We start from the raw sequence: 20182 nt of genomic DNA, 5'->3' as shown, positions 1-20182 counted from the left end.
AAGTGTTCTATATATTGTTTAGAGTGATAATTGCACTGATGTACACAATTGCCAAAATTAATGTTAAACATTTATTTTTTATTTAATTTTTTTAAAGATTTATTTATTTATTCATGAGAACACAGACTGAGAGAGAGAGACAGAGACACAGGCAGAGGGAGAAGCAGGCTCCTTGCAGGGAGCCTGATGCTGAACTCGATCTCAGATCCCGGGACCATGACCTGAGCAGAAGGCAGGCACCCAACTGCTGAGCCACCCAGGTGTCCCAACATTTATTTTTTAGGGATCCCTGGGTGGCGCAGCGGTTTAGTGCCGCCTTTGGCCCAGAGCATAATCCTGGAAACCCAGGATCGAATCCCACGTTGGGCTCCCTGCAAGGAGCCTGCTTCTCCCTCTGCCTGTGTCTCTGCCTCTCTCTCTGTGTGTGTCTCTCATGGATAAATAAATAAAATATTTTTAAAAAAATAAAAAAACTTTTTAAAAAGGCATAGCATATGGAATATGGTCAATGGTATTGTAATAGCATGATATGATGACAGACGGTAGCTATTCGTGTAAGTAAAGCATGATATATAGAGTTGTCTAATCACGATGTTGCCCACCTGAAAACGATGTAACATTGTGTGTCAACTTCAATAAAATTTTTTTAAAAAGCTATGTTGTGAGATCACCACACACTCGCCAAGATGGCTAAAACAAGAAAAATAGGCAATATCAAGTATTGGCAAAGATTTGGAACAAGCGGAATCCTTAAGAAAACAAACCCGAAAAACCAACCTGAATTATGCCTCAATTTTGAATTGCTACCACCAGGTGGCAGTGGTGTCTAATTCCTAAGAGTTCAACTGTAAAGCTTGTGTAATGACTTAAGATTCGCAAATCATTCTATTTGTGATTGCTCTTGAAAGCATGAGACATTGTTTTGGGGGCATGTATTTTTTATTTCAATCAATAGTATCCTGCTGGAGGTTTCTTTCTGTTCCTTACCCCCCCCCCCCCCCCCAATTCAGCACTGTGTTTTAAAGATTAGGGACGCCTGGTGGCTTAGTGGTTTGGTGCCTGCCTTTGGCCCAGGACGTGACCCTGGAGTCCTGGAATCAAGTCCCACATTGGGCTCCCTGCGTGGAACCTGCTTCTCCCTCTGCTTGTGTCTCTGCCTCTCTCTCCTTCTGTGTCTCTCATGAATAAATGAATAAAATCTTAAAAAAAAAAATCTATGTTGTGTATATCTAGTTCGCTGCTCCTTACTGTGAGAGAATAGTCCAGTGATGGATGCCTCACTGTATCCAACACTTCAACCATCACAAATAATTTTGCGATATTTTATCCTCTTACATATCTCTTCATGGACCTGTGCAAGAGTTTCTCTAATTGCATGGCCAGGAGTGGGATCCTCCTCATCTCTACTCACTATTTATTTATATCTTTTTATCTCCTTCTACTTAGTAAATTCCGCCAATTTTTTTGTGTTAAAACAAATTTTAAATTAGGGGAAATATTTACTATGAGTCATTTTATTTCTACAGAGCTCTTTGCAAAACACATCCCTTTATTCGTGATGTGATTTAAGCTTACAAAATGGTATTGTTGACTAAGACTTGGACCATCATATTGATGATCACAGATTTTTCTACTATGGAATAAACTTTCCCCAATTCTTTGCTGTGAAATAGCTGAGTTTAAGCAACATCCTAAATTTTAAATTAAAGGTGATATTTCAGAACAACATTTAAAACAAGGTTTCTCAGGGCGCCTGTGTGGCTCAGTCTGTTAAGTGTCTGCCTTTGGCTCTGTCATGATCCCAGGGTCCAGGGATAGTCCCATATCGGGCTCCCTGCTCCATGGGAGTCTGCTTCTCCCCCTCTCTCTGCCTGCCACTCCCCCTGCTTGTGTTCTCTCTCCCTCCCTCTCTCTCTCTCTCTCTCTCTCTCTGTCAAATAAAGCAAGGTTTCTCAGTGGTGGCACTATTGACATTTTGGCCTTCTAATTCTTTGTAATAAGGAGCAGTCCTGTGCATCAGAGGATGTTTAGCACTCTCCCTGGTCACTACTTAGTAGATGCCAGTCACTCTTCTCCCCAGTTGTGACGACCAAAAATGTCTTCAGACGTTGTCAAATGTCCAATGATTGGGGTAGAGTCCCATCTAGCTGAAAACCACTAGAACCACTACTTTGAGGTAAATGAACTGTGGGATTCACTTGGGGTCTTTTTGGGATTCACTTGGGATTCACTTTTTCCAGTATCTGCCTTTCTTTTTTTCCAGTTTATTTCAACCCTAATCTCAGTTACAGACTTGTTGTATGTGATCCCTTTTAAAATGTCCCCCACTTGCTTCGTGGCTATAGTAAAGCTCTTCCTGAAGATACTTACTGGAGCCCTTAGCCTTTTAGGGGACTGAGGTCCAGGCAGTCCTCCAGGTTCTCTTTTCTCTGGGTTTTCTGGTCTCCTTCTCAGCCATTATGATACATCAGAGGAGGAAGAGGGAGTTCCCCGACCTGGGAATCCAGAAGAGGAAGGACAGCTCCACTGTGGTTGATATGACCTTAGAAGTTTGATGACTCAGTCTGCAAGGAGAACAAACAAGGAAGTCTCTCTTTTCAGCTCTCATATCCTCTCTTCTCACAAGGAGCTATTATCTCTAGCTCTCCCATATAACTTAGTTTTTATCTACAATCCTTAGATGAATACTCCGCGTGACGACCGTCCCTGTATTTCTCAGCACACTAACCCTATTAGATGCTTCTGAGGAAAGTTTTCTGTGGTCAAATAAGTAATGGTCATCTTGCCTACTGGATCCCTCTCTTGGACGCTGGCAATGACCATCAGTTTATTAAAGGCTTTGAGAAGCTCTTTAGATGTCTATCCTTTTTTTAAGATTTTATTTTTAGGGGGACTATGGGTGGCTCAGTCAGTTAAGTGTCTGTCTTTGGCTCAGGTCATGATCCCACAGTCCTGGAATCAAGCCCCACATGGGGCTCCCTGCTCAGCAGGGGAGTCTGCTTCTCCCTCTCTCTCTGCTGCTCTGCCTGCTTGGGCTCTCTCTCACTCTCTCTCTCAAAATCTTGAAGATTTTATTTATTTATTCACAAGAGACACACACACACAGAGGCGGAGACAGGCAGAGGGAGAAGCAGGCTCCGTGTAGGGAGCCTGATGTGAGACTCGATCCCAGCACCTGGGGATCACGACCTGAGCCAAAGGCAGATGCTTAACCACTGGCCTACCCAGATGCCCCTACATAAAATCTTTTAAATAAATTTTTTATTTTTAGGAACGCCTGGGTGGCTCAGTCAGTTGAACGTTGAACTCTTGGTTTTGCCTCAGGTTATGATCTGAGGGTCATGGAATGGAACCCTGTATGGGGCTCCGTGCTCATTAAGGAGCCTGCTCGAAATTCTCTCTCCCTATCTCTTTGCCCCTCCCACCATTCACATGCTCTCTATAAATAAATAAATAAATAAATAAATAAATAAATAAATAAAATCTTAAAAAATATATTTTCTTTTTAAGTAATCCCTAAGTAAGTTGGCTTTACTATGTTTTCCACACTCCAAGGACACCATTCGTACCCTATGCATGTGGAACCCTATGTTGTTCCTCAAGGACAAGGCTAGTTCTGGTTCAACTTGTTTCTCAGCAGCCCACTACAGTGGCCCAACCTAACCCTGACTGGAACACTAAGAACTTCCCATATCTCCACAGCAGGTGTTCAGGACAACTGGATTCATTGTAGGAACCCCATTCCTACAGGTAGACCTCATCAGAGCGTTTCCTGCCTCACCACTCCTACTCTTTTTTTTTTCTGAAGATTTAATTTATTTATTTAAGAGAGGGAAAGAGAGAGAGAGAGAGAGAGGGAGAGAGAAAGCATGACCAGGGGAAGGGGCAGAGGGAGAAGGAGAAGCAGGCTCCCACTGAGTAAGGAGCCTGTTGTGGGACTCAATCCCAGGACCCTGGGATCATGATTTGAGAGGAAAGCAGAGACCAATGGAGCCACACAGGTGCCCCTCCCACTCTTCTTTGAAGAAAGAGTTAACTCAGAGAGTGATGTGCTGAGGTTCCGGACACTAATCAGGCCAACGCATATCTAGAGGCAAATTCCTTGGCTGGGACTTACCAGGGTCAGTCTGACTTGTTTCTGATAGGGAATAGAACATGATGTATGTGTTCTCTTAAAAAACCAAATAAAATTCTGGCTACAAAAGTAATTCATGCTCATTGCAGAGAAATTAAAAAATAAAGAGAAATGTAAAGGAAAAAATAAATACCCTAATCCCACTACATAAAGGCAACGTTACATTTTGGTGAATTCCTTAGAAGTTTTTTTTCCTATGCATGTATGTGACATATTTAACATAGTTGTGATCAAGTTGACTATAAGTTCCATGCTTTACTTTTTCACTTGGCAGTACTTTATAAGCTCTTACTCATTACAATTTGCTGTAATCCTCATTAATATTCCATTGTATCCATCTATCATTTAGTTAACCATGTCTCTGTAGTGCTGACAGATTTATATCACACTTCAACTGGGATTGTGCAGAAAATCTGTGATTTCTATGTTCTTTAGTTGACCTAGCTTTCTGTATAACTTCTCACCCACTTAATAAGGAAAATTAACCACAGGTCTAACTAAAGAATATTCTAAGATATATATTATATATGTATATATTAGAGAAAGTGGGAGATGGGGAAGAGGGAGAGAGCGAGACAGAGAGGTAGAGACATAAACAGAGGGAGAAGCAGGCTCCTCTCAGGGACCCTGATTTGGGACCCAATCCCCAGACCTGGGATCACATCCTGAGCCCAAGGCAGATGCTCAACTGCTGAGCCACCCAAGTGTCCCGAGAGGAAGAGAGAGAGAGAGAGAGAGAGAACCTTAAGTAGACTTATGACCCTGAGATCATGACCTGAGCTGAAATCAAGAGTTGGATGCTTAACCCACTGGTCCACCCAGGCGCTCCTAAGAAATAATTTAAATAGCCTGCCTTTTAAGGCTCTTATCTTACTACATGATCCTATTCTGCATGGCAGAAACTCCAGTCTTTCTCTTTGCAAGGCTTCTGTAATAACTTCTAATCCCTAGTCTCCCCTCCTCATGGATGCTGAATCCCCCAAGGTTTCAGCAGAAAACAGATGATTTACTTGATGTGTCACTGAAGAGTTTAATGAAGGGACTCTTTACAAAAGTGACAGCAAAGCTAAGGTAACAAATAAGAAATGACAAAGCACTCAGGACTAGAGATGTAGGAGGACATTACCACCCCTAGTTCTGAAGGAGAGACAGTAAAAGCTACACTTGTGGGAGAGAGGAGGCATGCAGCTATTGGCTCCCTGTGGTCTGGCTGAAAGGGAGCCAGGGGAGTGATCACTCTGACACCTCTCCACCTGCCCTCAGATCTCTTCCCAGTGCCACCCATTAGCTGAACTGAAGTGGAAGGCAGAGGAATAAGTATTCCACAGAGGTTAATCTCCCAGCACAGAGAACAGGTAGGAAACAGTAGATAGTAGATTTGAAGGGGTAGATGGAGATAACCACTCCATGTGATTTGTGCAGAAGAGGGAAAAGGTGAAAGAAAAAAAGCACATTAATAATTTTCCAAATATATCTGTTATTGGGCTTTCAAGTTGTTTCTCGTTTTTGCTTTTATAAATAATCTTATTTCAAAAGGGGATATCTCCCAAACTCTAAATGTTCTAATGAAATTAATATATCATGAGAGGAGGTGCAATGTTTCTCAGAGTCAGATTACCTTAGTGAAGTCTCTTTGGAGCTGAGATGGAGCATCCAGGGCAGGACTTCCTACTGCCACTCCCAGGGCTGAGATCTGGACCTTTTTGGAAAGGGTGTGGCTGTAGTTCATTGGACAGTAGAGACACCACTATGGTGCTGCACTAGCAGAATGTGTTTGGGAGGTGTTCACTGGAGTCACTCTTCTACAAAAGGGAGTAGAGTGGAGTGCCGGGGGACGTTGCTGGCCTGTGGAGGATGCTGGCCCCCCATGCACGGCAGGAGCTGACGCTAAAGAAACCATCTGTCGTTCAGGAACTTGATACTAGATAAGTCACTTGCATTGCAAGAGCTGGATACTGGAGAAGTTTCCCATGCTGTAGGAGTCAGGTGCCACACGGGGGGGCTTGTTGAACCGAGCACACTTGAATCAGGAAAGAAAATTCCTCGTACAATGTCTCTCCAGTGCCCTCTACTGACAAAATTTTACATTGGTCAGCTAGCAAAAAAATTTGAGATGAACTGCTATATTTTTGTAGAGTAGACAATGAAGGCTGAATTTGGAGCCAAGAGGCAATAAATTAATCATGAGCACAATCCCAAGGCATATGTCCAGAGAAGGGATGATGATTGGTCCAGCTGGTTGCCAGCCTGGATTGGTCAGTCACTTGTGTTGAGAATGGAACTGCATTAATAAAAAGAGAAGCAGTGAGCATGGGAAGGAAGGTGCAAGAAAACAAAGCGGTCATAGGCTGCTCTCTAAGGAAGAGAAACTAGCATTTCAGTCACTAGAGAAATCGTCTGTCCTATAAGTCATGGACACTTCATCAAGCCTTACCGCGGCTTGAAAAATACTCCTCAAGAGTGCCCATTCCCTTTTATTTATTTTTAAAGATTTTATTTATTTATTTGAGAGAAAGAGGGAGGGAGCATGAGTAGAGAAGAAAGGAAGAAGCAGGCTCTCCACTGAGCAGAGAGTTCAAGGCAGGGCTCGATCCCAGGACCCTGGGGGCACATGACCTGAGCTTAAAGGAAGACACTTAACCAACTGAGCCACTCAGGTGCCCCCCATTTCTTTTTATTCAGACATGCAGCTCACCAAGAAATCTTCTGATTTTTCTTACCACCTACCCCAATATCAGTTGAGGGACTGATCTTGGGCAGTGAGTACACATATTCTGCTATCTAGGAGGGGATATCATCCACTGTGATCTAATAGATTGGCCTTTGATGGCTGTATAAGCCTTGAGTGGTATTTTTTAAAGATTTTATTTATTTAAAAAAAGATTTTATTTACTTATTTGAGAGAGAGAGAGAGAGAGAGGCAGAGACACAGGCAGAGGGAGAAGCAGGCTCCATGCAGGGAGCCCAACGTGGGACTTCATCCTGGGTCTCCAGGGTCATGCCCTGGGCTGAAGGCAGCACTAAACCGCTGAGCCACCTGGGCTACCCAAAATTTTGCTTTCTTTACATCTCTTTTTTTTTTTTTAAGGATTTTTAAAAAGATTTTATTTATTTATTCATGAGAGAGAGAGAGAGAGAAAGAGAGGCAGAAACACACACAGGCCCCATGCAGGGAGCCTAACGTGGGACTTGCTCCCGGGTCTCCAGGATCAGGTCCTGTGCTGAAGGCAGCACTAAACCACTGAGCCACCCGGGCTGCCCTCTTTACATCTCTTTAGTTAGTATTAATGTTAGATATTCATGCTCACAAGAGGCATTCAGTCCTCTTGCCCTCTTCTGAGAGTCATCTCTTCAAGTCCTTCACAATTGAGATGAATTTTATTTCAATCTCTGGAGAATTTCATGTCCCAGATTCTTCATTCTGTCCTCTTTTAGATAGAAGGGAGCTCTTCTCCCACTTCTAACTCCTTTGGAAATTCCCTTCTGAATTCAAGTGTCTTTGGTGTAGGAGGGCTGGGCTTGGGTGGCTGTGAGCTTTGAGCTTCGATGAGAATGGAAACAAGTGTATGAAGCCTGCAACGCAGGTTGAGTTTCATCCCTGGGTGAAGAGTCTTTAGAGGGAAGGAATTGGTCTGTATATAGTTTTCTTTTCACTCTCCATTTTTAAATACCCCAGAGAGACCCTGGGTGTTTTTCTTTTCCTTATTTGACTCAAATTGAGTCTTTAAATAAACTATGCTCCTCTTAGGAGCCTAAGACACATATTTAGAGGAAATGTGTCATTGAAAGTGCTATTTTGAAGTCATGCAGCAAATTATCAGAGCAGGAATCTCCTCACCCCCCTCTGAGCTCTGTGCCTTCTTTGCCTCTGGGGTAAGAGAAAAACTTTCTTTTCTTTCCTCTCCTCCTCCTTTTGCCTTCTAAAACTGACACAGAGAATATGGCTTGCCCCGAGAAACTTGCAGGTGGTGAGCAGATGGCAAGTATGAGGCAGTTGTGTGTGTTGAAGTAAGTGTGGGATGTGTGGGGATGCAAGAGGTAATAGTAACTCATTCATGTGGGGAGTGGGGCTCAGCAATGGTAATCAAGGGAGCTTTAGGGAAGAGGTGCCATTGGTGGTCACCTTAAATGATAGACAGGGTTTGGAAATATAGCAAAGGAGTCAGCTAGGTTTCTATTGGTTTCCACTCCTGTCTCACTGATATCACCAGGAATCCTAGTTCCCCGTGTTGCTGCCAGAGACAGTCATCCATCCATTCACCCATCCATTCCTCCATCCATGCATATATACATTCATACAACTGACATTCGATCCTCCTTCCAATGATCCTTCCATCTTTCCATCCATTTTTACACTATCTACAAAAGCCCTACTCTCTGTAGCATGCTAAAGGCACAAATATTAATAAAACAAGATTCTAGCTTTCAAGGTGCACATAGTCTAATGGTTAGCTGAACAACCTAAAAATAGATAACAATACAGTGCAGTAAGTGTATCCTATAGGAGTTTGTTTAAAGCATGCCTGTATAATTGTCTCTTGCCCAAAAGGCCTTATCTGATCACCCAGTCTGAAAAAGGTTCTAATTACTCTTGCTTTTCATAATATTTTTTAAATTTTCCTTTAGGGCATTTACCACAATTTGTTACTATATATGTACTTAATAGTATGTTTATTTGCTTAATATCTGTCTTCCCCTGTTGACTGGAAGCTCCACGGGGGTAAGTTCTATGCTTGCTTTGCTCATTATTGAGTATTTAACATGTGGTCTATGCATGGCATACTGCAAGCCTGTAGGAGATATGAGCAAATGAATTAATAAATAAGCACTGATCATACCCAGGAATGATCGTTTCTTGCACAAACCAACCAAAGTGTGATCCTGGGACACACAGCAGCATTACTTACTAGAAACGAAAATTCCTTTTTATTTTATTTTATTTTATTTTATTTATTTACCCATCAGGGACAGAGAGAGAGAGAGAGAGGCATAGACACAGGCAGAGGGAGAAGCAGGCTCCATGTAGGGAGCCTGACATGGGACTGGATCCCCGGTCTCCAGGATCACACCCTGGGCTGAAGGCAGCGCTAAACCGCTGGAGCCACCCAGGCTGCCCTAAAAATGAAAATTCTTTTTTTTTTTTTTTAAATTTTATTTTATTTATTTATGATAGTCACAGAGAGAGAGAGAGAGAGGCAGAGACACAGGCAGAGGGAGAAGCAGGCTCCATGCACCGGGAGCCTGACGTGGGATTCGATCCCGCGTCTCCAGGATCGCGCCCTGGGCCAAAGGCAGGCGCCAAACCGCTGCGCCACCCAGGGATCCCAAAAATGAAAATTCTTAACTCCACCTGTTGGTTCACAGACTAGCCTCGTACACAGAAGGCAGAGACCTAAAAAAGAGGCCGATCACTCCAGATTGGCAGGTGGCCGGTTTAATAAGCAAGGGAACTTACTCACAAGGCTTGGCTTTTTTGGCCACAGAAGAGGTACATTTTTGCACCTACCTGCCTAATCTTAAAAGTTTATATAGTAGTCTTAACTGGGTTCAGCCATGTCTTCAGTCCAGTTGGTCTCAACAGCATCATATTCTCTCAAAGCTATGTCCATGGAACGGCTCCCATGGTGGGAAAGTAGGCAGAGTGTACATTCCAAAGACAGGGAAGGGGGTGAGGAGCCTCCCATTGCCCGGGGCCTGCTTGAGGGTCAACCAGTAGTCATGTCTTCTCAGTTACCTCTTCCTACAGCACCCAAGACCAGAATTAGAACCAGAAACTTCGGAATGAGCAATCTACTTAAAAGCCTTGTGGGTGATTTTGATGCCCGCTAAAGTTTGTGAACACTATACTAAATTAATAAATGGTAATTCTAGGGGCACCTGGGTGGCTTAGTGGTTGAGCCTCTGCCTTCAGCTCAGATCATGATCCCAGGGTCCTGGGATCGAGTCCTGCATCAGGCTCCCCACAGGGAGCCTGCTTCTCCCTCTGCCTATGTCTCTGCCTCTCTCTGTGCGTCTCTCATGAGTAAATAAAATCTTAAAAAAAATAAATGGTAATTCTAGTCTACTTTTGACATCTATAGATTTCAGCGCAGAGACAAGCAATTGTGTCTGGATTGGGGAATACTTCATGGAGAAAGTGATATTTTCAAGGAAGCCTTGGGCTAGAAAAGCCAGAGAAAGGCAATTCAGGCAGAGAACTGTATAACCAAAGGCATGGATTAGCCTGGCCTTTGAAGGGATCTATAAGTAGTTCTGCATGGCAGGGAAGGGCATGAGATAAGGATGGAGATGTAAGCAGGGGTCCTGAATGCTAAGTTTCAAATGAGGAGTTAACGTGTACTCCGTTTCCCCTCCCTACAGCTGTCCTGACAGGTCTGAGTCAGACTTCCCTGGACTCACTTCCCACCCCTTCCTCTCCTCCCTTCCCCTGGGAGTGAGACAGCTTGGCTCCCAGACCAATCCCACCCCACCCTCCCCGACTAGCCCACTGATGTCAGCTTGGTGGAGTGTGTCTGGTTTGAGCTTTGGAACCAGGCCTAGTCACCTCCCTCACAGCTCCTGGCTTTATGGGAAAGCCCAGGATGCTGGTATGCTCAAGTAGCTCTTTGAGGGCTTCCAGAGCTCAAGAGAAAGAATCTCTTCCTCTGGAGACATTTTGCTCGGGGAGGGGAAGAATAGTATCAGAGCCAGGGTTTCTCAGGACCCAGGATTACATCATACCACCTTCTGGGGACTGGCTCCCGGCCCTCTCCTTGCCTGGTGATTCACAGCAGGCCTGGTCTCTAGGGTTCTCAATCCAATTGTGCTTAGAGGTGATGGAGCGGATAACAGCCTTAATGACAATAGGTACTGTGTATCCAGCACTTAGTGTGTTGGTGCTATGAGTCACCTACACCTTGTAGCAATTTTATGCAACCCGATAATATTTTTCAAAGCCATTTTTAGAATTCATAGGTAATATAACCAATCTGCATCATGGTTTCATAATATTAAACCAAAAAAATGCCGTAACCAATTTAAAGGAGGAAATAAAAGGTATCTAAAATACAAGACTATATATTCTGTGCTTGCTTGGGCAGCACAGAAACTAAAATTGGAGCGATACAGAGATGATTAGCATGCCCCCTGTGCAAGGACAACATGTAAATCTGTGAAGCATTCAATATGGAAATGCTATTTCCCCAACTGACCCCAACTGACAGGTATGATGAAGCAGCCCTTCCCTGTGAATGGGTAACAACTCTGAATGCATACTGATGCAGATATGTTACACCATTGGCTCCAGTACCACCAGCACCGTTGCCACTCACTTATGCCTTCTGCAGTGGTTAACTCTCCTGCTAAAGTTCTAAAGAAAACAGTCCAGTCTTCCCTTGACTGACATGGTACCCTGCTGTCTTTCGCTTCCCCCTCCAGATCCATTCTCCCCCACTTCTCTACCCTGCTCTTGGCCCTGGGAGCCTGACATACCAACCACACTCATGCCCTCTGATTTCCTGTTGGGTCTGGCCACTGAAAGCCCTGACAAGAGATGGAGTGAGGGAGGAAAGGGAGCTTGGGGTTTTTATCCTTCTGCCTACCTTCCTGTCTATATCCCTCATCCTAAGATCACTGCTGTTGTCAAGGTGGCTATAGTGGGTTGAATGAGGGCCCCCAAAAGCTATGTCTGTGGGACAACTTGATACGGTAGAGGCTGGTGGTCCTGGCAGTGAAAGAATTCACTCAAGGCAGAACAAAGGAGATAGAAGTTCATTGAATACACTGCAAGGGAACAGTGGGCAGGACAGCAGAGGAGACTGTCTGCCAGGGGGCAGTGTTTGGGGGGCTGTAGTTAAGAGGCGATTAAGGGAGGAAGGTGAGGGGGGTATGGGAATGTATGGGATTTTCCTTTTCTGGAACCTGTGCTCGGGTGTAAGTAGAGCATCAGCTAGGGCTATGGATATTTTGATGTATGTCACCTGATTGGCCTGTTTGCATTCAGCCCAGTGGTCACTATGGGCCCTTTTACCTTACTCAGGTTTCCATTGCTCAAGTGTGTTGCCTAGAAGTGACCTCTACAATGCTGATATCCTAACTTCTGGAACCTGTGGATGTAACCTTATTTGGAGAGAGGATCTTTGTGGATGTAATTAAGGCTCTCCAGATGTGATCACCCTAGATGATTAGGGTGGACTCTAAATCCAATGACAAGGGCAGCCCGGGTGGCTCAGCGGTTTGGCGCCGCCTTCAGCCCAGGGCCTGATCTTGGAGACCTGGGATCGAGTCCCACGTCGGGCTTCCTGCGTGGAGCCTGCTTCTCCCTCTGCCTGTGTCTCTGCCTCTCTCTCTCTCTCTCTCATGAATAAATAAATAAAATCTTTAAAAAAATAAATCCAATGACGAGTGTCTTTGTACAAGACAGAAGGGAAGACACAGAGAAGAGGAAATGGCCACGTATAGACGGAAGCAGAGACTGGAGTGATACAGCCAACCAAGGAACACCGAGAGCCACCCAAAGCTGGAAGAGGTCATGAAGGATTCTCCCCCAGGGCCTTTGAAGATACTGTGACCCTGCCATGGCCTTGATTTCAGACTTTGGGCCTTGAGAATTGTGAGAATAGTTTTCTGTTTTTTTAAACCACCAAGGTTGTGGTAATCTGTTGTGGCAGCCCAGGGGATCTAATCATCTCAGCAACACTTCTTCCCTCTCAGGTTCTGGGCATCTCGCCTCCCCTCACGCCTTGGTTATAGTGGTGGTGACAGCTGCACCGCTGCTGGACCTGGGTATCTGCCCTATCTTGTCTGGCTCCCCCACACCTGTCCACACCTTTGTAACTAGTCATTTTGCAAATTAACCCCTCCCTGAATTATCTTAACTTGAGTGTGCTGATTTCCTGTCAGGGCCCTGACAGCTACACTGGCAAATACATTCCTGGAACATTCCATAGATACTAAAACCATGCGAAAATACTTTGTGATTCTTTGTAAAACAGAGTTTAGTTTCTAGGCTCACATAATTGTAATGTTGGATAGATAAATGTCCAGTGGACCATGTAAAAGCTGAGGGGGGGGGGACGCAAGTGACAGCTTGTCATTGTGTAGGAGTGTCCTAAGCATCACAAGGCACATAGTATCTCTAGTTAGAAGAGTTCTACAATCACTGTTACAACCAAACCTGACCTTATAATTTCTGTGACATCATTCTGTTGAGAACCACTGATTATGTAATATCTTATTTAAACCCTATAACCACATTTTGACTGGGTGCCATCTCTATTTTACATATGTGGAAATAGGCTCAAAGAGACAAAGAAACGCTTTTTGGTCTGTCTTGGTGTGTGTGTGTGGGGGAGTCTGTGTTCAGACTCAGATATGACTCGATTTAAGGCATGTGTTCCTAATTGCAAAGCTCTATTGCCCCTTTGTAGTTTGGGTGTTTGTCAGGGTCAAAGGGCAGAGACAGTGCTGGAGGAGATCAAGTCTAACTCTTCATAGGGGCACCTGGGTGGCACAGTCAGTTAAGTGTTCAGCTCTTGGTTTCAGCTCAGGCCCTGATCTCAGGATCATGAGATCAAGCCTCAAGTGGAGTCTGCTTAAGACTCTCTCTCCCTCTCCCTTGCCCCTCCCACCCCATTCTTTCTCTCTTTCTCAAATAAATAAATAAATCTTAAAAAAAAAAAAAGTCTTGGGACGTCTGGGTGGCTCAGTGGTTGGGCGTCTGTCTTTGGCTCAGGGCGTGATCCTGGTCCCAGGATCAAGTCCCTCGTCAGGCTCCCTGCAAGGAGAATGCTTCTCCCTCTTCTGTGTCTCTGCCCCTCTCTGTGTGTCTCTCATGAATAAATAAATAAAATATTTTAAAAAGAGTCTAACTCATCATAGAGAAGAGGGGCTCAGTCAATGGTGTGCCAGTCTGTGAATGCTATGCTATATGTAGTAATATATAACCTCAAAATCTCAGTGGCTTCACACAGTAAAGAGTTATTTCTTGCATTAGTAAAGTCCAATGAAGATCTTGGTGACTCCTGGGCAGCTCTCCTCCAAGCAGTGAAATCAGAGATTTGGCTTTCCTCTATTAGGAGGTTTTGCCATCTTAGAACCTTTTGTTTCCGGCCTCACAGGTGCAGGACAGAAGGTGTGGAAGATAACCTGGAATATTTTATGGGCAAATGTGAAAATGGCATGCTTTTCTTCTACTTTTCTCCTATTGCCTGAACTCAGTCATATAGTCCATGTCTAGATGCAAGGGGCCTAGGAAATGTAGTTTACATCTAGCGAACACAGCATTGTCTCTGCAAAAGAGTTGTCAAGCTCTTCCAGTCCCTATATCAAGCATAAGGAAGAGAAACTTAAGTTCAAGTGTTGTCTTTGCTATTGATGTGCTAAATGACTACCATCATATCCTGTCCCTTTTTAGGGCATCAATTTCCTTATTTGTCAGATGATTTTGGAAGATCATCCCTCATTGCTACATGATGGACAGATAGATGTAAAAGGAGAAGTAGAGCACTGGTTGGAAGAAATCCTGGAGAGAGCTTCTCCCACCTGAGGTCTGACTTTGCGCAACAGCCCTTCCAACTCCACCTACCACCTTCTGCAGCCTGGAAAGCCCAGCAGATTCACCTGGTTGTTGAGAAGGCCCTCCCTGCGAAGCTTAAGTGCCTGTGCTATCTCTGAATGCTGGTATTGTTGGGGAAGAAGGGTTTTGGGGAATGAATAAAGAGTTGGAAGCTATATAGTAGAATCTACCAGAGAACTCTGGCAATGGCCTTGAAGGCATCTGCAGTGGCCTCAGAGATCCAGGCATTAATCCAACGAGATGCTGGAGTTGTGGCTGAGGAGCAGGGGCTATGTGTGTTGGGGAACTGATGCTCACTCCAATGGACATCACTGTTTGGTCTGCCCCAAACCTCTCTTCCAGGAATCAACTTTCCCATACTCAAACTACAAGGTTGCAATGGGAACTGCTATGTTTTATAATATGACCCTGGTCCCTGGTCACTTGCCTGGTCCAGGTCAGGCAATTGACCCATACTGGAACAATATTTTTTCTGCTTGGATTTTTTTTCCCTTGGGATTTTGAAGAGCTAGAGATAAGAGGGGAAGAGCTATCTTAATTTCTCCCCTGCTGATTGGTCCAATAACATATAACTCTGAGGTTCTCTTGACAACCATATTTTCCTCACTGTGTAAAAGTAGCAAGCAGGAAAAACTTTTCTGATGAGAGAACAAAAGTTGAGGAGACTTCCAGGGGCATCTGAGTTTCTGGTTCTGCTCCATTCCTGAGGCCAGGCTGTAATCTAGTCCCTTGTCTCTAGTTCCATATCATTATAATTCACTTTCTTCTTGATAGTGCAGGTGGATTTTTGTTATTTACAATTCAAAAGGCTAAAGAATCATGTGAACTTTCTTACCAGATACATTTATTCATTCAAATACATCCTTCTGGCTCAACTACTATGTTCAGGTACCATGCAAGGTGCTGAAAATCCAATGATGAATAGGATAGACATAGTATTTACCCTAAGGGACCTTTTACTTGGAGGTGGGATAAAAGGCTGGGGGGGGGGTGGGTAGCCCTGGAACAAGTACTATAGAGGTAAAATCCAGGTTTATAAGAACATGTAACAAGATTGTGAGGACATATAAGCTGAAAACTGAAGGAATGAGCAGGAGTGGAGTGGAATGGGTTGGGAATTAGGACATAAAGGAGGGAGAGCATCCCAGTCCTGAAGAAGAGCATGAATGAATCATTACTCTATCATGAAGTCAGCATCTTCTGGAGAGAAAGAAACACTGGATTAAGGGTCCTGATTTCTCACCTGCCCCTACTTTGGGCCCTCAGCTAATATGCAGGTAAGAAGACTCTTTCCTTTTGCCAGGAAAGCAGCCCAGCAGGGATCACGCCTTCTTGTCCAGACTCTTCTGTTCCTTGTTGAGATATTGCAAGGGGAGAAACACAAAATGCTCCCTTTCATTCATTCCCCTTTTTAGTAGAGAATTGCTAGATTTCATCCTAATAGCCATCATCCTCACCTTCCTTACTCCTATGTTGGGGGCAGCAGTGTGACTGGCTAATAACACCACATTTCCCAATGTGGAGGGATGGCTAATGAGAAGTCAGTGGAAGTGATTGAGTAGGTTTTTGTGTTTTTTAAAAGATTTTATTCATTTATTCATGAGAGACACAAAGAGAGAGGCAGAGACACAGGCAGAGAGAGAAGCAGATTCCCCACAGGGAGCCTGATGCGGAATTTGATGGGATCACAACCTGAGCTGAAGGTAGATGCTCAACCACTGAGCCACCTAGGCATTTAGGTAGGGTTTTCAGAAAGTTGTTTAAAGGGTTCACTTAGCTAGCAAGCACTCCTTTGTCCTTTCCCCCCTGTTTTTGCTTCTTTGTCCCTGGGACATGAACTCGATGGGTGGAGCTCCAGCCATCATTTTCTTTTTTAAAGATTTTAATCCATTTTTGAGAGAGAGAGAGAGAGAGAGAGAGAGAGAGATAGCATGAGTGCATGAACAGGGGGAGAGGCAAAGGGAGAAGCCAACTCCCTGTTGAGCAGGGAGCCCAATGCAAGACTTGATCCCAGGACCCTGGGATCATGACCTGAGTTGAAGGCATATGCTAGGCTGACTGGGCCACGCTGGCGCCCCTTGTATTACTATTATTTTATTGATATTATGATTTCTTGTTATTTAAGTGGCTTATTAAGAAATTTCAGTATGTAGTATGTAATTTGTTGGGGGGAAACTCCTGTTAAGTGGTGTGAATTACTGAAATCCAGGGCTATTTGGTGTTATAAAGAAAAGATGTGGGGTGCCTGGATGGCTTAGTTGGTTAGGGATCTGACTTCAATTCAGGTCACAATATTGGGGTCCTGGGATGAAGCCCCACATCAGGCTCCCTGCTCAGCAGGCAGTCTGTTTGTCCCTCTCCCTATGCCCCTACCCCCATTTGTGTTCTCGCTCTCTCAAATGAATAAATAAAATCTTAAAAAAAAAAAAAAAAAAAAAAAAAGCTGCAAGGGATGACCCAGTGCAAGTACTTTTAAACTGTAATATTCACAGAGAAAAATTTAGGTATCTTATTCAAATGTAAATTCAGACTCTGAGGGTCTGGTGCAGGCGTGAGATTCTGCATTTCTAACAAGCTCTTAGGTGAGGCTGCTTGCTCCAGACCTTTGAATAATAAAGACCTAGGAGATCTTTCCAGGTGCTGGGGAGAGAAATGATGAGAGAAGGGTAAACTGAGAGCAGAGAGAAAAGAATTTCTGAAAATGGGAAACAAGTTATGTAGAGGCTCTATCTCCAAGCAGATTATTAACAATTAAAAAAAAGGCCAGGAACTATGCATACATTGTTTCATTTAATTCTTACAACCAAAGGGGAATTCTTTTTACAATTTTTTTTTAATTCAATTTGCCAGCATATAGTATAACACCCAGTGCTCATCTCATCACGTGCCTTCCTTAATGCCCATCACCCAGTTACCCCATTCCCGCCCACCCACCCCCCACTGCCACCACCTCCCCTTCTACAACACTTTGTTTCCCAGAGTTAGGAGTCTCATCGTTTATCTTCCTTTCTAATTTTTTGCCACTCAGTTCCCCCCCCTCCCCTTATGGTCCCTTTCACTATTTCTGTAAGGGGAATTCTAAGCCTTATTTTACAGTTCAGAAAAGTGGAAGCTCAGAAAAGTTCAGGGAAAGTCACACAGTAAGTAAGTGGCAGGGATTGGATTGGGACTGAGGCTTTTCAGAGGCCAGAAGCCCTTATTTCTAAGCACCTTGCTAAAATTCTGGGGAAGCTTATTCCTTTTGTGAGTTCTTTCTTCTCACCCAGGAAATGCTGGTCAGGGGAGGAGGAAGAGGCTGCCCCAAGGAACCAGCCCCACCTGTTTGGCTCAGCTCTTATTTATGGTAAAGGCTTTTGGTGGCCGCTAAGATTTGTTTTCAAACACTGGGGCCCCAGGGGGTGGGAAGTGGGAGTGGTACAGATGGGATGTGTATAAGTTTTGTTGGACAATTTCCACTTTGTAAACCTAGTCTCCTCTCTGGAGGTAGCCACGTTACGGAGCAGCAAGAACATGTCTTGGGAAGTGGGAGCCACAGAGGTGAGAGCAAACCCTGCTCTGGCTCTGAGCTGGGACCCTTGCTTTCTCCCTGGATGCCTGAGGCCTTTGAGGGATGACTAAACACAACAGTTTGGCTCAGCAGTTGGCTCACTGGCAAGTGCAAGGCCCCAGTGAGGACCCTCATTTCCTCCCAAGATGGGAGATAAATGAGCACTTTGTATCTCCACAAAAGGTAGGCTGCTCAGAGCAGAGCCTCTTTGAAAGGCTCCCTCTGCCAGTGCTGTTTCCTAGGGCTCTAATGTAAATCAGAGCCACTTCTGTCTCCAGTTTCCCACGTGTGATTAGACTTTGTCTAATTTCACCACCGTGGGAAGCTGGGGAGGGTGTTTGCACAGTAAATCTCTGGTTGGGAAGGTGGTTATAACATTCAAAAGGATGATGTAAAGAAGAGACAGGACTAAGTGACTAATGTGTTCAGGGGGTGATGCAGAGGAACAGCTCAGGGTGCAGGAACAGGATCAGCCTGGGATCCCAGAGCAGGGTTGATGTACTGGGGAAGAAAATCATGGAGGCACATCAGGAATGCCAATCTGAGACCTGATTGCAGAAAAACAAGATAGAGCTTCCCAGTAAGAAGAGAAACCAGGACCCATGATGTGGTTGCCTTTCCTCTCCAGAGGACAAGCTGTGTTCTGCTTTGATGTTAGCTCCATGGGTATGTCAAGGCTATTAGACACACTGGTTTCAGGTCTGGGATCAGCTACAGCAGCAACACCAGAGGTGGGAAGAGAGGAGGCATCCTAGTGCAGAGTATTTGAAGAGGAAGGATTTAATAGCATCTACTCTGGCTGAGCCAAAATCATCTTCTAGGCTTCATTCCCTCAGGAACATTTTCTGTTCCTACGATTCCACTTTCCCTTCTTTCCTGCCACAGGACCATCATTTCCAAGGCATTGAAGGACAAATGGGCTACCAGATGGCCTGAAACATGGAATGGTGTTGGATATTCCAAATCACCCTTACTGGCTGGTCCGGTCCTAGAAGCAGAGCAAGGCCAGGAAAACCCTCTCTGGAACCCATGGCCTCCACCATCTCCCAGCCAGCACCATCTTTGAGGCCAAGCTATGCCAAATAGTTGGCAATACTTGCTGCCTCCACTTTCTGGATTATAATCCTAGAACTCTATAGTCTAATTTCTGCCCCACTCTATCCTACCGCACTGAAACTGCTCCGACCAATGGCATCAACAGTCTGGACCGGAGACTAGGGACCAGGACCACTTCTCAGTTCTTACTTTTACCTCTGAGCCATATGCCTATTGATTATAATCCTTTCTTCTTGAAAATCTCAACTCTAGGGACACCTGGGTGGCTCAGCAGTTGAGCATCTGCCTTTGGCTCAGCGCCTGATCCCGGATTCCTGGGATTGAGTCCCATATAGGGCTCCATTCATGGAGCCTGCTTCTCTTCCCTCTGCCTGTGTCTCTGCCTCTCCTGTGTCTCTCATGAATAAATAAATAAAATCTTTATAAAAAAAGAGAAAGAAAATCTCAACTCTGGGGGTTGTTAACAAGGGTTCCATGAGTTTTTAGACTGTCAGGAAAAAAACAACATGCAATCCTTGAAATCATTAAACAAAAAATTGTACAAGCATGCATTTTTTTAAAGGAGGATGGTCCAGGACATTCATTGCTTTCTCAAAGGAATCAATGAATTACCACTGTTAAGAACCAGTGCCTTTGACATCTGTATTGGCTTCTTCCAGGGAAAATCCAAAATAACAATGATTGATGAGTCTTTCGTTGTATACAGAGGTAAGTCATCAGAGCAGGAATGGTGCCTCTGACATAGGAGGTACTCAGGGGCTCAGCTTCTTTCTAGCTCTGCTCTGCCAACCCCAGGATATAGCCTTCAACCTCATAGTTCAAGATGATGTCATCTCATGCTCCAAGCAGCATGTTAGAGGGAGGGACAAAAAAGAAAGAGTATAAAGGA

The 20182-nt window shown here is 44.4% G+C and overlaps 1 long non-coding RNA gene and 1 other non-coding gene across 2 annotated transcripts in view; one reads left to right on the top strand and one right to left on the bottom strand.

Annotated features, from left to right (window-relative positions):
- Positions 1-428: 428 nt before the first annotated feature.
- LOC140641586 (uncharacterized) overlaps positions 429-20182 on the bottom strand; it is a 43929-nt gene continuing 24175 nt past the window's right edge. The window contains exons 4-5 of the long non-coding RNA XR_012038174.1: positions 5754-6416; positions 429-2564 (exon numbers count right to left, since the gene is read on the bottom strand). This is a non-coding gene — a long non-coding RNA (uncharacterized lncRNA). The remainder of the gene's footprint in view (positions 2565-5753; positions 6417-20182) is intronic.
- LOC140642099 (U6 spliceosomal RNA) lies at positions 11199-11305 on the top strand. The gene has a single exon (XR_012038666.1). It is a non-coding gene; the product is annotated as a U6 spliceosomal RNA (small nuclear RNA).

This window comes from Canis lupus, chromosome 10 (assembly GCF_048164855.1).
Source record: "Canis lupus baileyi chromosome 10, mCanLup2.hap1, whole genome shotgun sequence".
Lineage (NCBI taxonomy): Eukaryota > Metazoa > Chordata > Mammalia > Carnivora > Canidae > Canis > Canis lupus.
This window is presented reverse-complemented; position numbering and strand designations above follow the sequence as displayed.